Below are 13,750 nucleotides of genomic sequence, written 5' to 3' on the forward strand. Positions count from 1 at the left end.
GAATATTTAATAAAAGTGCTGACATCTTTACTATTCTCTTGGAAACATTATAAAAAACTTTATGAGGTTTTTATTGAAAAACCTAATAGATGGCACCTCCGTCGAGTCGCTATTAATGTTTTAAAAATAGCATATTTTTTGTTGTTGTTATTTACACACACGATATAATTATTTAAATGATTATCAATTTATATTAATATATAACATGTATTTTTAAATTTTAATTTATTTGATAATAATAGTTTTATTGGATACGGTTTCTTTAAGGAACTCGTTTTTAAATGAATAAAATATATTAATACATTATGTACTATTTCAACTTTCGTCTAGATCGTAGGTCGATTAGCGCGGTCTCCCAGATGTTTATTCTTGAGCACAGACGTACATAAATAAAATATTTTTTTATTTTTTATAATGGCAACATGAAAATATATTGAAATGGAAGAGCAAAAGGCAATCAAATATATTGAATATCACGGCCGTGACGCAATGGCGACCGCAATTTCCTATAATGTCTCTCACTGTGTCACTCGTATTATTTGATATTTTTTATTCAAATAGCCATGTACGACATTATTTTTTTAATGTCCAAAAGTTTACTTCCAGTTGAACTAAACCGTTCATGATTTCAGTTAAAAAAACAGTCATTAACCGTCTGATTTTGTGGTAAAACTTAACTCTAGATTCTAGTCAAAGTTGTCACCGCGTCTAAAACTCAAGACATAAAGTATGCATAAAGCAATCACAGTTCATCAAAATCTAGTAATATTTTGTCCAGCATTCATTAAAAGGGAGGTTTTAAATTTTTTGGCTTCTGTAAAATCGCTCCATCAAATCTTCAATCGCATAAAAGAACAATGAAAACTACATACACACGCATAATAAATGACGTATGTCCAACGTTTCAGGCCTATCTTCCTCGTTTTTTTTCATCCTTGGAATAATAAAACATAATGGCTAACATTAGCTATTTATATAATTTATAAACTTTTTGTCTCTTATATTTATAATGTATTATAAATGCTAATGTCAGTCGTTTTTTCTTTAATTCTGTTTCCTGCTGACATACCGAATCTCCTGGTGTGAACTTTATTATCGTGGTAAAGATTATTGATTAATTTTCTTTAAGATATTTAATGTTACGCCTACTAAATCTTATTTTTAGCGTCCCTATAAACAGCAATGGAAGAGTCGACTAAACTGACAGTTATAATTTTTTTTGCATTATAACAGATAGATATATTTTTCCGTTCTATACCATAGACACGACAATAATTCGTTTTTTATTTATTATGTTTTAATTTGATCGAACTAAATAAATTTATAGATAGATGCGTGCACCGTCAACAACTTGAGTGTAATTTTGTTTCTCAAGTGACTTACTTGTTTAGTTATTTTTTTTTTGTTAAGTCTTCAAACTATTCCCTATAAAACTATGTAAAAGCTTACAATATTGTAAGACAATACATATTTATTCAGTTGCCATCGAACCCATGATTTCTTACGGCAAATTTAAATAATAACATAAAATAAATTTAAACAGAATCGGACGCGTTCCAAATATAAAATTTTGTGAAGATCTTTTTAAAACAGCATATAAATGGAGTGATATTTTATTTAAATTTATACTAGATTTTTTTTTTAAATTAAATAAAACCAAAATTTTATATAAATTTTTTGAATCAATAGTAATAACATATATATATATATATATACATGTATCAAATTACAACCGATATATAATTCTGATTTATCGATGTATATATTAATGACACACATTTAGAACTATTTTGCTAATAATATATTTAATATGAATTTAATTTATTATCACAATCTATTTTTAAATTTGACTTTTTCTTAAGTGGCCAATAATTATAGTATCCTGTCAAATAAAATATACTATTAATATTCTTATAAATATATATAGCAATAAATATGTATTATATGAAAAACACAAACAGAATATATACAAGGCGTTGTAATGATTAAAATGGAATTAACAGGAAACGGTAATCAAAATTCATCAACGGGAATCTATGAACGTTTCGCTCCAAGTAATCCGAACAGAGAGTATTCGCGAATGGAAACAAATGAACGAATGAAATAGATTGTAAACAATATCTTATTTTGCAATAATCCCGCGTAGGAAGCTGTGCTAATTTCCTGAAAGAGATCGCCCGAACCGTTTACCGCTCTCCGCTTTAAACTTTATGTAACGAATACTTGGAAACGGCTTCCATTTTACACACACGCGTATTTTTATTGTTATTTACATATATATTTTATTTTCATTGACTCCACTCATCTCAACTGCCAACAGTAGTATAAAGATAATTTATTTTAAGTGATATTTCATAATCTTATCATTGAAATTTTAATGGCCTTTTTTTTTATTTATTAATTTTATGTCATATTATCTGACATCTGTTGCCTATTATATTAATGGCAACCTTGTTTTGGTCATGACGTGTAAAAAAAGTTGTATCTATACAACCTGTGTTTTACTTACGTCGTCGATGGTAAAACAACAGTCACCAGCATTAACATATTTAAAATTGATTTCGTTCGCTCCGTTAAATTTGTTTGTGATAACTAAAACAACAGAGTAACATAAATATTAATTTGAGATCCTATGTAGGAGGATATCCAATGTGTTTTTACATATATTTATTTAGAATATATATTTTTTTAATTTTCAGTACACTTTTGTTAAAACAATACTTACTATGAATGCTCAAGATAGAAAGCAAATTAGTTTTGAGTCTTGTTATTCTGATAGTTAGAATAAAAAGAACTAACGAACAGTATCCATATCGTTGATGTAAAAGTTAAGCAGTTAATTTGTCTTTGGTTTAATAAAGTCACAAGATGGCGTTCTTTGTCTATGGCGGGATTTATCGCGCGCCTCCACCGGGTGTCGCTTCATTTCCTGCGCTTGCCTCTTGTCGAACTCTTTGAGTGGAACAAGTCACAAGATTCGGGTAACATATTCTGTTAACTATAAATGTTAAAGTATTTATGCTTTGTACCATAAGTATGTAAGCCCCGGCGAGTTCATGTTTCTTGTCGATGTGCGTTTTTCTCTCAAAGAAACAAAATTTAATGTATGTTCATTCAATGGAACTTGGAATTATATAGGAATGTTCATTAAATATTTTATATAATAAGTTTTAATATGAATGAGTTAAATATTAATTAAATCGGTTTTTTTTTATCTGTAATCCTGAATTCATTTATCTGTACTGTTATAACTCGCACCATCGTCTAACAGAATGCGCGGGATAATCACATTGTTTTGTTTTTGATTCATTGCCGTTCCTATTCGGTAAGTTTGTATTAATAATATTTCTTGCTGTTCGGATGAATATTCCGTTATGGATTTTTGACTTCCACCAAACTAATGTGTTATGTTCATATCTCAATATTCACATATGTTGTTCGATAGCTTTGTTCGCAAATATTAATAAATATGTTTAACATCTTTTCATTTTATCACGCGGACGTGTGTTCACACATATTTTCACTGTCACTGATGATGACATTATAATTAGTTTAGTTTTTGTAAGACTTTTATTTTTCATTTGCGTTATTGATCAATATTTACCTCGTATTAGAGGTAAATCATTCAACATTTTTATGGAGTTGTTCGTATAAATATTTGATTTGTTGTTAAGACATAAATGATTAAACCTTAAGAATATAAAATATTATTGTTTAATCGTTTAGAGGAGGTTCTTTTTGTGGTGTTACTATTTAACTATGTGCTATAATCACCCGATTTAAGTTAGTTCATTGTTCTAACACAGCATATATCAAGGCGATGTATTAACCCCTTCTCGAGCTGAGGTAAGATTTTGGATGCCGTAACTTAGGTAACGAGCGTGTTAACGTACAGCACGTCTCCATTACATAAAATCGAATAGATAAATGATCAGTGCATATATTTGGCATTATAAATTAAAGAATAAAAAAAAAATGTCTTATGTTATCTGTGGTACTCATAGAATTTATCTTGAAAGCTGATTACTTTATTATACTGATGTAATTGTTTTTATGACTAGTTTAATAAGAAACAATATTAATAATATTTTAAAAATTATACTATTTAATTTTACATACAATAATCAGATCAATTTTAATTGCAACATCGTGTGTCGGTTAATATTTGTTATTGTAATAAATATTATCACTTAACCGGTGAGTGAGTGAGTCGTGGGAAATATTCAACATTTATTGCCCACATCGACTATTATGATGTTGACTGTGTAATCGATGTTTTATCGATATCGTAACATCACTATATATGTTACAAAAAAAATTATATATATATATGTATATTAAATTCTGATTATAATTTCTTTTGTCGAACATTATAAATATATTCTTATAAAGTTGTATTTGTTTTGTAAATAAAATGAAGTTATTTTAAATTAATCTCAAATTATAAATAATTAATGATTAAATTATAAGTGGACAAACGAGGTCATTGTTCAAACAAGCGGCAAAGCGGCGTCAGGATCCCTTATAATGCAATCCGAATTGTCGAATAAGCCTAAGATCGGTCCGCGAAGACAGATTAGCCGCGCTCGGGCCCTCAGCCTCAGCTGTGATGACCCTCGATGGTATCTCGGCTGCTCTTTCTACGCCTCGAATACTTCAGAGGGTGTATTGATATCACGAGTGGTGTGAATCTCTGGAAACTGCTAATGTATAGAATTTTGTTGAACGAGGTGCGTAGTCGTTGCATTCACACAGATGCTGGTAATTATTTAATAATATTCTGGTTTTAATAGTGTTCAGCTTCCGTTATCACCGCGACGCGTAAATCGACAATCGAATCGTCATTAATATAAGAACCCCATCCCAGACACCGAGCTATCCTCCTTGAACAGTTATCTGCGTATTATCTATGCGACTGCAAGGCTACAACCAGTTGACAAAGTGCACTACGTGATATTGCAGCCATTACTCCCAGTGATTCATATCTCTCCCCCCGGCCTCCGCGCCAGCCCTCCAGTCTCCACCCCCACCTTGACTGAGATAATGGACCTCACGTTGTCCAGATATACCTATTAAGGTGGCCGCATCGAACACATAAATAAACCGAATCGCACATGTTAACACCGCGAACAATGAACCGGGCTCGATTGGAACCGAATACCGTAAAAGATGCTCGCAAAAAAAAATACGGACGTCAGTGCGAGGGTCGAGGGACGGGACGCAGGGGACGTCCGAAACTAGCGCAACAAAGAAACAAAGCGACAAGATGACTCGAAACAATCAACGAATTCCTTCCTAAAAATGAATCGGACGTTCATTGTCCGCTATCTTGGTGTTCCACCTCTGTTGTTTATAACAGAGACGCCCAATTTGCTCGGGAGACTTTTTATCTGGTATTCTCTTTTTTCTACACGCCGAACAAAGAGCTGATATGACAGGTTCGTACGGCGGTATCTGTGGCGGGGCACGACCAAAAACGAATATCGAGTAATCGAGCAATCGAGTAAAAACAAGGAGCGCCGGCCGGCGGGCGAAGCGGTGGGCCGTGACAATTGCATCTGCATTCGAATTGCAGACGCCATGTTGGATTATTGCGAGTCTATTTCGATTAAGTCTCTCGTCGACCTTGTTTCAGTTACAACTTTAGTTTTATTGCATCCGTTCTGTCGCTTTTATTTAAAATGGTAACTAGTTTTGGCTGTGTGAAGCAAAAAAATATCCTACTGTACGTATTTATTTTTTACATAGCATATAGCTTTATTTAACTTCTATTACAAAGAAACAAAAAGTTTCTGAATGCCAACGTCGCGTCATCAGTTAACATTCGATAAACCTATATCTTTCAAGCTAACAGAAGAACACAAGAACACGTGTAGCTCTGTTCACACGTCTTAAACACAGTATCCAGTTACAAACTTACTCGGAAGTTCACCTCACAATAGTGTTGTACTCACAATATTCTTATTTTAATCGAGTCGGTGTATCGAGAAGGCGAGTATCGGACGCGTTCGTGTGGAATAAAGATAGTGACGGACGTTGGTCTCGCCCGATACGCTCCGACTCAAAAATTTATTCCTATTTTAAAATATCTGCCAAAAGGTTTGTGAGCTGTTTGAAGTTTTAAATGCAATTCTCTTTGTATCACTCACCTATCTCAAAAGTATTTATATAGATTATAGAGAACATTACATAAATGAAAAAATAAAATTGGATACAGCCTAAAGCTAACCTCCTTTCCATCACTGATTAATTTACATAATAAAAGCGTAAATATTTGAGTTGTAACTTTTAAATGATTTTCCCCTATCGTAAGTGAAGTTGTCAAAACTTCGGTATGGAATATTGAAACCAATCAAGCTTCAATTTCAAAGGCAGACAAGCCATTCGCAAAAACGCGTCAATCATCACCTAACTTTGGCAGTTCAAAAAATAATAAGAGGAAGCAATCGGGCTTTCGATTTGACTTTTGCAACAAAAAGCGCGGGAAGCGACATGTCAAACTCGGGATGGATTCGAAAATTAAAATCCCGTTGGGTATGTTGGCAGCTATGACGGCTGTCGGCATGACGCTGTACGGGTATAGCCGGCTCGATTTCAGGCTTGTTCTAAATATGTCAACACTTCTTTGTTATCGAACGACGTGTACGCGGAAATGAAAACCTATCAAGTACACGTTGTTAATATCAAAGCATTGTATTATTTCAATAATTACAAATTAAACTTAATCAACGTCTTACCAACTTATTTCAAGCAATAAAACGGGACAAATAAATATATTAAGTACTGCGTAGTTTTTACTACACAGCCGACGAGTTTATGAACCGTAAACTAAAAAGAAGAAAAAGTGAGTGAATCTTGATTTAAGAACCGAACTCTCCCACACGCAATTTGATTGACAAAAACAGAAAATCCATTTTGAACAGTTCGCGCGATATTCCTCATCAAGAAAACTTGTAGCAGTATGAGTGACGTATCAGAGGGCGGCAGGCAGTACTCAGTGGCTGGGATGTATGGATACCTGAGTCGCGCACTCCTCACTACGCTAAACCGTTCGCTGTTCTCCGCGTAGTTAAAAAAAGTTCTGGGAGTGTCGGTGGCGATAGCGGTATTTGAAGTTCATGACTTTTATGTACAGACTGACGGCTTTAGATGCCTATTGAATATGAAAAGAAAATGATTTGGCGCTGACGGAATGCAGTTTACATATTCATGTCATTTTTTTAAACGAGTTCTCGTTGTGTAACATAAAAAATAAACTAGATATATTGACGCGATTTTTCACATGTATCGCAGCGTCACCTGTCCACGAATAGATTGGCCGCGATCCGGCGACATTATGTTTGGTTAATCGTCGAAAATTCTTTTGTCCGCTTAGATAAGTTTCGCGCCATTGGTTGTCACCGGTTTTTCGTATCCGTAACATCTGAAACGCGCATTTCACATTTTTCTAATTCTTAAAAAAATAATCTCAAAACATTTTATCTTTCCGCTTATTATTTTCAACGCTACATTAAAATTAAGTGGACATAGTTATTTAACAGCTCATAGAAGTCGCAAGCCATTCATCCAGATAAGTTATCGCGGCCAGAATGTAAATAAACTTCTGTAAAATCGGTAAGTTCGGTTACAATACAATAAACCGTATGTTCTTGATGTTTATCGCGTGTAATCCGCCGTGTCGATTGATAATAAATCGTAAAAAATGATTGATTAAACGCTATCGGCGTTTGACGATAAACGGCCGGTAGTTCCAGTGCACAGACTGTAGGCGACTGACGCTTGTGTCCGATGCTGTGCTTCAGTGTTTTGGCGTCCATCTTGTAGGTATGTTATTAATATATTTTAATAAACCTATTATATTATTTGAACATAATTGTTATAAGAGAGAATTAATTATTGTGATTATGGATTATTTTATGAAATAAATAAATACCTCAGTATATACAATTGGATCGTCGTTCACATATTCGGGTATGATTTGTTTGTTGTCAATATTGTACCAAATACATTTACTATACATATATATTATTTTGTTTGTTTCCTTCACCGAAATATCGTAAGATACATAAAATTTAAATCATCTTTCGATACAACGCCAAAGGACTCGGCAGTTTTGAGAAGTGTAATACAGAATACAGTAACTAAGTAGCTATTCCTCATCAGGAAATTTTAAAATCAATTAAATGTCTGCCTCGGGTAATGTTAACGGTGTGATGTGAGTCGGTAACAATAATTCGCGATCCAATCTTCCATGAACCACGGGTTTGCGTATTTTGTGATTTTCGCATTCAATGATAAGGCTTCTTATCGTCCTTATCGGCCGGTTTGTTTTCAATCGTAACCGTGTAACTGTGTTACGCTGTATCGTATTACACTGACGAGATATTCAAATACACCACTAATCGTATCTTGCTTGTTTTGTTTAATTGTGTATGTGAAAAGATAAAATTTATTTAAGTGTTTTCAAAAAAAAAAAAAAAACTACGAAAAAAAAGGACTTCATTGGAGAAGCAAAGAGGTATTCAAGTATATTTTTTTCTTTTAAATAATATGTTTAAAGAAATTTCGTGGGAAATCTTTGTTACTTCCTTTTAACTTTGTCTTTTCTGTTCTTATTTAAATTTCTGTCACACAAACCTTCGCTTACTTTAGTTTTAATTCCAGTGTGATAACAAAAAAGTCGATTATCTTTCGGTTTCCGATTACAGATATCAATCTTTGATCAAATATCAATATCGCAATGTCAAATACGAGTTAACATTCATTTCTTATCAAATCTCAAAGATAACAAACATAATTGCAGATGTTTAACATTTCGATAAAGGGTTACTGTTTATTGTCTATCAACATTCTTGCGTCATTGGCTTGGTGCTTTACGATAGTTTTAAGGATTCTTAAGATATATACATATATATATATATATATATGTTTTAGTATATCAAAACATCTTGAACTGTCCTTTTGAATTCTTTAATGGCCTTTGGTATATTAATTTCGTTAATATCGTAAACTACATATAATCTGTGTTACAAATTAATTAACCTGTTACATAAGCAGCGTTCTTATCAGTAGATGTTTCTAAATCCAGATTGTTCAGATAACAAAATCACGAGATAAGTAATCTCCTCAACATTTCATTAAAATCTAATTAATAAAAAGTGATATGAAGATTAAATAGATGTGTCATGTGTCACCAAATGTACCTAAAATAAGGACATGATATTACGAATTAACATTATTGTATAAGTTATAAAATATATATATATATATAGTCCGTGTTAGCTTTTATATTATATGTGGTATGTTGTTTTCTATTCAATATATTATAAAGATTTACATTATCCAGGTCATTCAATTCGTATATCCACGTCCGATAGCGAAACCAAAGGCTAAATGTCACATATATAATAAACCGTGACATTATCAAACCAAATGTAAATAATAATAAAAATAATCATAAATAAATGTATTAACATATTTTCAACGAACAATGAATTTATTTATAAATAAAATTATAGTTTGAATTCTTTGAAAATTATTTAAATAAATTAAAACTTTTTTACTATATTGTTTTATAACGTTTCTAAGTAGATCTTTATCCTATTAATGGCAACTAATACATTCAGATCTCGTCAGTTTGCAGCCTTTATTATAGTCTCGAATTGCTTATGGTATTGGAGATCGGTGGCGGGGGATGGGGTCGTTTTGGTTCCTCAACAATATAATATTAAATTTTAAAAGCTTTCAACTATGTATAAATGTATCAATATTATAAACTATCAGACGGTGATTACGGAATTAAAATTAATTATGACAAGCGATGTTTTAAATTTAATAGGCTCAGACTATAAACCCGTCACAGAGTATACTCACAAACTTTTAATATTACAAAGTTAGATTTTAAACTTTTATTAAAGACAAATTAATACAAATTTTAAATAATTTTAAGCACTGATATTATATAAGTTATATTACATAACTATTGTTATATTTAAAGAGAGGATTAATGGCTTTCTATTTAACAGTTATTGGTAAAAATTAATGATTACTCAAGAGTTGAGTTTAAAATACGCAATTCTACGCAATTTCTACGCAATTCTGTGTTTATACTAGATTGTTATCGCAATTATGTAGATGTTTTATACTTGCTTCATATGAAAAAATATATTAGCTTTAATTCTTATGTGTAATATATTACTATTTACTATTTAGCTAAATCCCATGATTATATGTATATAACAATTAAGATAAAATTTTAAAACCCATTGTTTGGTCACCCGAAGCTGTCTTCTCACAAACATTTTAATCGCCAGTTCTTGTCTTGTTAAATCATTCTGCTTTTTATCATGTTGATTATGTGTAAAAATGTATTACATCAAAGAAATTACATGACCAAATAAAATTCTACGAATCGTTCGTCTCAAAGCTCAAGACTCAAATAGGAATGCGACAATCGACCAGAACTAATAATGCCATACTATAAATATACCGACGGAATTTTAATCGGAACTGAATCCACAATAAACAGCCATGTGTTTACCATTCCGTTACAAGCCCACCCGAATATTTCGAGTAATCGATACCGAAATCGATTTTGAATCGCTTCATGTTAGAATATTTCTCTTATCGCCAAACATCTACTCTCATTAATAACATATATCGATACAAAAGCTACCGACGCGATTTATTGATCGATATTAAATAATCTTTACCGAATACTTGTAATGTATTTGTGTTCGTTTCAATAACATACATTTTTCCGATGCTTTGAATACGATGTACTGGAATCTCCGCTGTTCGAACTATGTGATTATTTTTTGGTACGATAAATAACTTATTATCAGATATGTACCCACCACTGCGGACATATTGATATATTTAAGCCCAACAAAGACGGAAAATTTACCAATAATATAGTAGGTTTAGCAATGGACATACGATTTACTGAACCGGCCTCAACTTGGACCTAGCAATAGAGAAAATTAAAAAAAATGTGACTTTCTAAACAATTTAAGAACTTAATCGAATAAGTGTTGACAGCATACGAAAAAAATATTATAGATCACAAAGGCGAGAAAATGTAGAGTATTGATAGATATAACTGCCGTTATAATAAGATAGAGAATGAAACCGCCTTCGATCTTTTAAATAGTTTTAATGGGTGGTCTAACACAGGAAGTCTAGAGAGGGGACGCGTGCGCGTTCAAGTGCGCTTACACTGATAGCAGATTTCCTATATCTCACGAGAGTAACACGTGCCATTTTAAACTTATCTTTTAGAACAATACATTTTTTATGTTATATAAATTTCTGACATTATACGTTGAAGGCGAACGTTCGGAAATTATATTAATTAAACGAGTTCCAGACGCGTCGAGACAACGCACATAATCCGGTTATGTGACCGAGCGTAGAGACCCCATAAATGACACCTACGTTATGTCGGAAATATATATATTTGGTGTTTAAAAAACCATTAGTCAGTGATTTATAGAAATTTAACGCTTCGAGCACACATTAACTTTTAATATATTTTTCCTTCTAGGTAAGTAAATACATCAGAGTTATCACTCCCGTGCCGTCATTAGCAGCGAATGCCGAAGATGAATTGTGCGGGACATTTGTAAGTAGGGTGTGTTATTTATAGGAAAATGCTGTTTCCTTTTAACTTTCTTTTAAAGAACTCTTGCTGATATTTTTTTTCAAATTCAGTTGAGTTGGACGGGTATGTAAAACAAATGTATATATATAAATATAAAAGCAAAGTTGATGCACACAATCGTCTTAGAAATCTGCAGTAAATGACAATGATAATACGGAAAAAAAAAGTTAAAAAATCTGAAGCAAAAAGTATGATTGAAGTTGCCGATGTCCCGCGGCGAGTCACTCCGCTAAACTCTAAACTCTAGTTAATATATTAACCTCTTCAAAGAGAGTTATCGCTCGACAATTTATACAGCCTCAGCCTGCAACAGAGATCCTCGGACAACTTGAACTTTGAGCCTCAAGACGTACGTAGATTAGGGCGATATTATTATGAAAATTTTAAAAAAAACATAAACAATACATATACATACTAATGAAATTAACTATTTAAAAAAATTACAAGATCTGAATAAATTAATTATGCTTATTTTATACACGTAAAGTGGCGATGCAAAGATTTAACTTGGTTGAGATCTTATAAATCATTTGTTACTTATATGTTCCTCAAACATAATTTGGACAAAATAACAAATTACTTGTCAACTACAGAGACATAGAATTATCTATATGTTGTTAACCAATGTTAAAAACTAAGATTACATGATTTCTGGGAAGTCGATAGAATCATTTCAACAATTAATAATCCAAATAATTCTCGAATCTAATCATACAATACTTTATCTTCAGTCCAGTCGCGCTATGATATGGAGATATGTTACTCGCAGGACGTTAACGAATGAATTGTAAAATACAAAAAACGTTATTCGACACGAGCACATTAAAAGTTGTATCAGTTTTATCTGTAATATTAAGTTGGAATCATCGGAGAGGGCAATTACCGAAGTTGTCGCATCACGCTTGACAAATATCTAGTCAACTTTAACAAATATCCAGATTTTTTCGGGTGTCGCTTATCTCCTCGCCGCAGGGCGGGCGACCCTTGGTACACAATTTTTCAACGCGATATAACCAAGTTGAGTCTTTAAAAAGTTTAACGTGGAAGTTAGCACACCTCGTCCCGAGCCGGATGATGTATAGGACCGCATTCATCTTCGTAAAACGTTAGTTAGTGTGATTTTTTGGCGTAATTTGTATAAACATTCTAGGATATGACTCGTGTTGGAAATATTCGCTGTTTTGTTGCGGTTTTACTCGTCTCGATAATAATTTTTCAGTTTATCTTGCCGTTGAAAGATGAAGTTAAAATAAAAGAAAGAGTAAAAATAGGAAAATTAATGAAATCGATACGATTCTTTTTTTTTAAGTCACTTTACATGTTAAATATTTTTTTTACCAGTAATCAAAAAATAATTTCAGGATCGACGTAGTATAGGTCATATATAATTTGTAATTTTAGTTCAATATATACACTAAATACTTTGAAATAATACCGAGATTACACGAAGGTTTTCGACTAGCGCTGCTATACCTAGTACCGTAAATGGAGAAAAAGCCTAATAATATTATAACAAACCTGTTTCCGATCATGGTGAGAATCGTTCAGGACGATTTCCCCATTTAATAATCAATATCCGGTTGAGTTATCGGGAATCTTGTATTATTTTTATTGCCTCTGTAACAGATGTTACGGACAAAACAAAAAGTCATAATGTCTGACAGCATTCCGAGCCTTTTATATGATTTTAAAATATATTACAATAAATACCATACAAAATTAAATAAATCAACATAAGAATTGATATTGTTTTTATTATTGGTGATGTTAATTTAATTGTCTTCACTAACACAGAAAAATATAAAACCAGTCGTATGCGAACTTAATTGTAAACATTGTTAATTCCATACAAAAAACCGGGAATTTTGAAATAAGAATATAATTTTTTAAGAATAAAAAAAAAAGACAATTTAACATTAAATTCTCGTTAATGTTCTTGAACTTAAATATTATAATAAAATTTAATCGATCAATATTAGTTACATGACTTGTAAATATGCGCATTTTAATCATAAATTCTAAAAATAAAATTCAGTTTTTTTTTTTAATATTTGAAGGGACAAAGCCTTTTATTTAGTTCCACATTAT

At 32.0% G+C, this 13,750-nt stretch overlaps 1 protein-coding gene across 3 annotated transcripts in view; it reads left to right on the plus strand.

The window, feature by feature from the left end:
• LOC116779540 (zinc finger protein ush) overlaps positions 1–13,750 on the plus strand; it is a 99,521-nt gene that overhangs the window by 55,556 nt on the left and 30,215 nt on the right. The window contains exon 1 of one of the 3 annotated variants that reach the window (XM_061523181.1): positions 7,741–7,824. The exons of the other annotated variants lie outside the window; for them this stretch is intronic. The gene's annotated coding sequence lies outside the window, so the exon portion shown is untranslated. Of the gene's footprint in view, positions 1–7,740; positions 7,825–13,750 lie in introns of those variants that run through there. 3 annotated transcript variants of the gene reach the window in all.

Source organism: Danaus plexippus, chromosome 2 (assembly GCF_018135715.1).
Source record: "Danaus plexippus chromosome 2, MEX_DaPlex, whole genome shotgun sequence".
NCBI lineage: Eukaryota > Metazoa > Arthropoda > Insecta > Lepidoptera > Nymphalidae > Danaus > Danaus plexippus.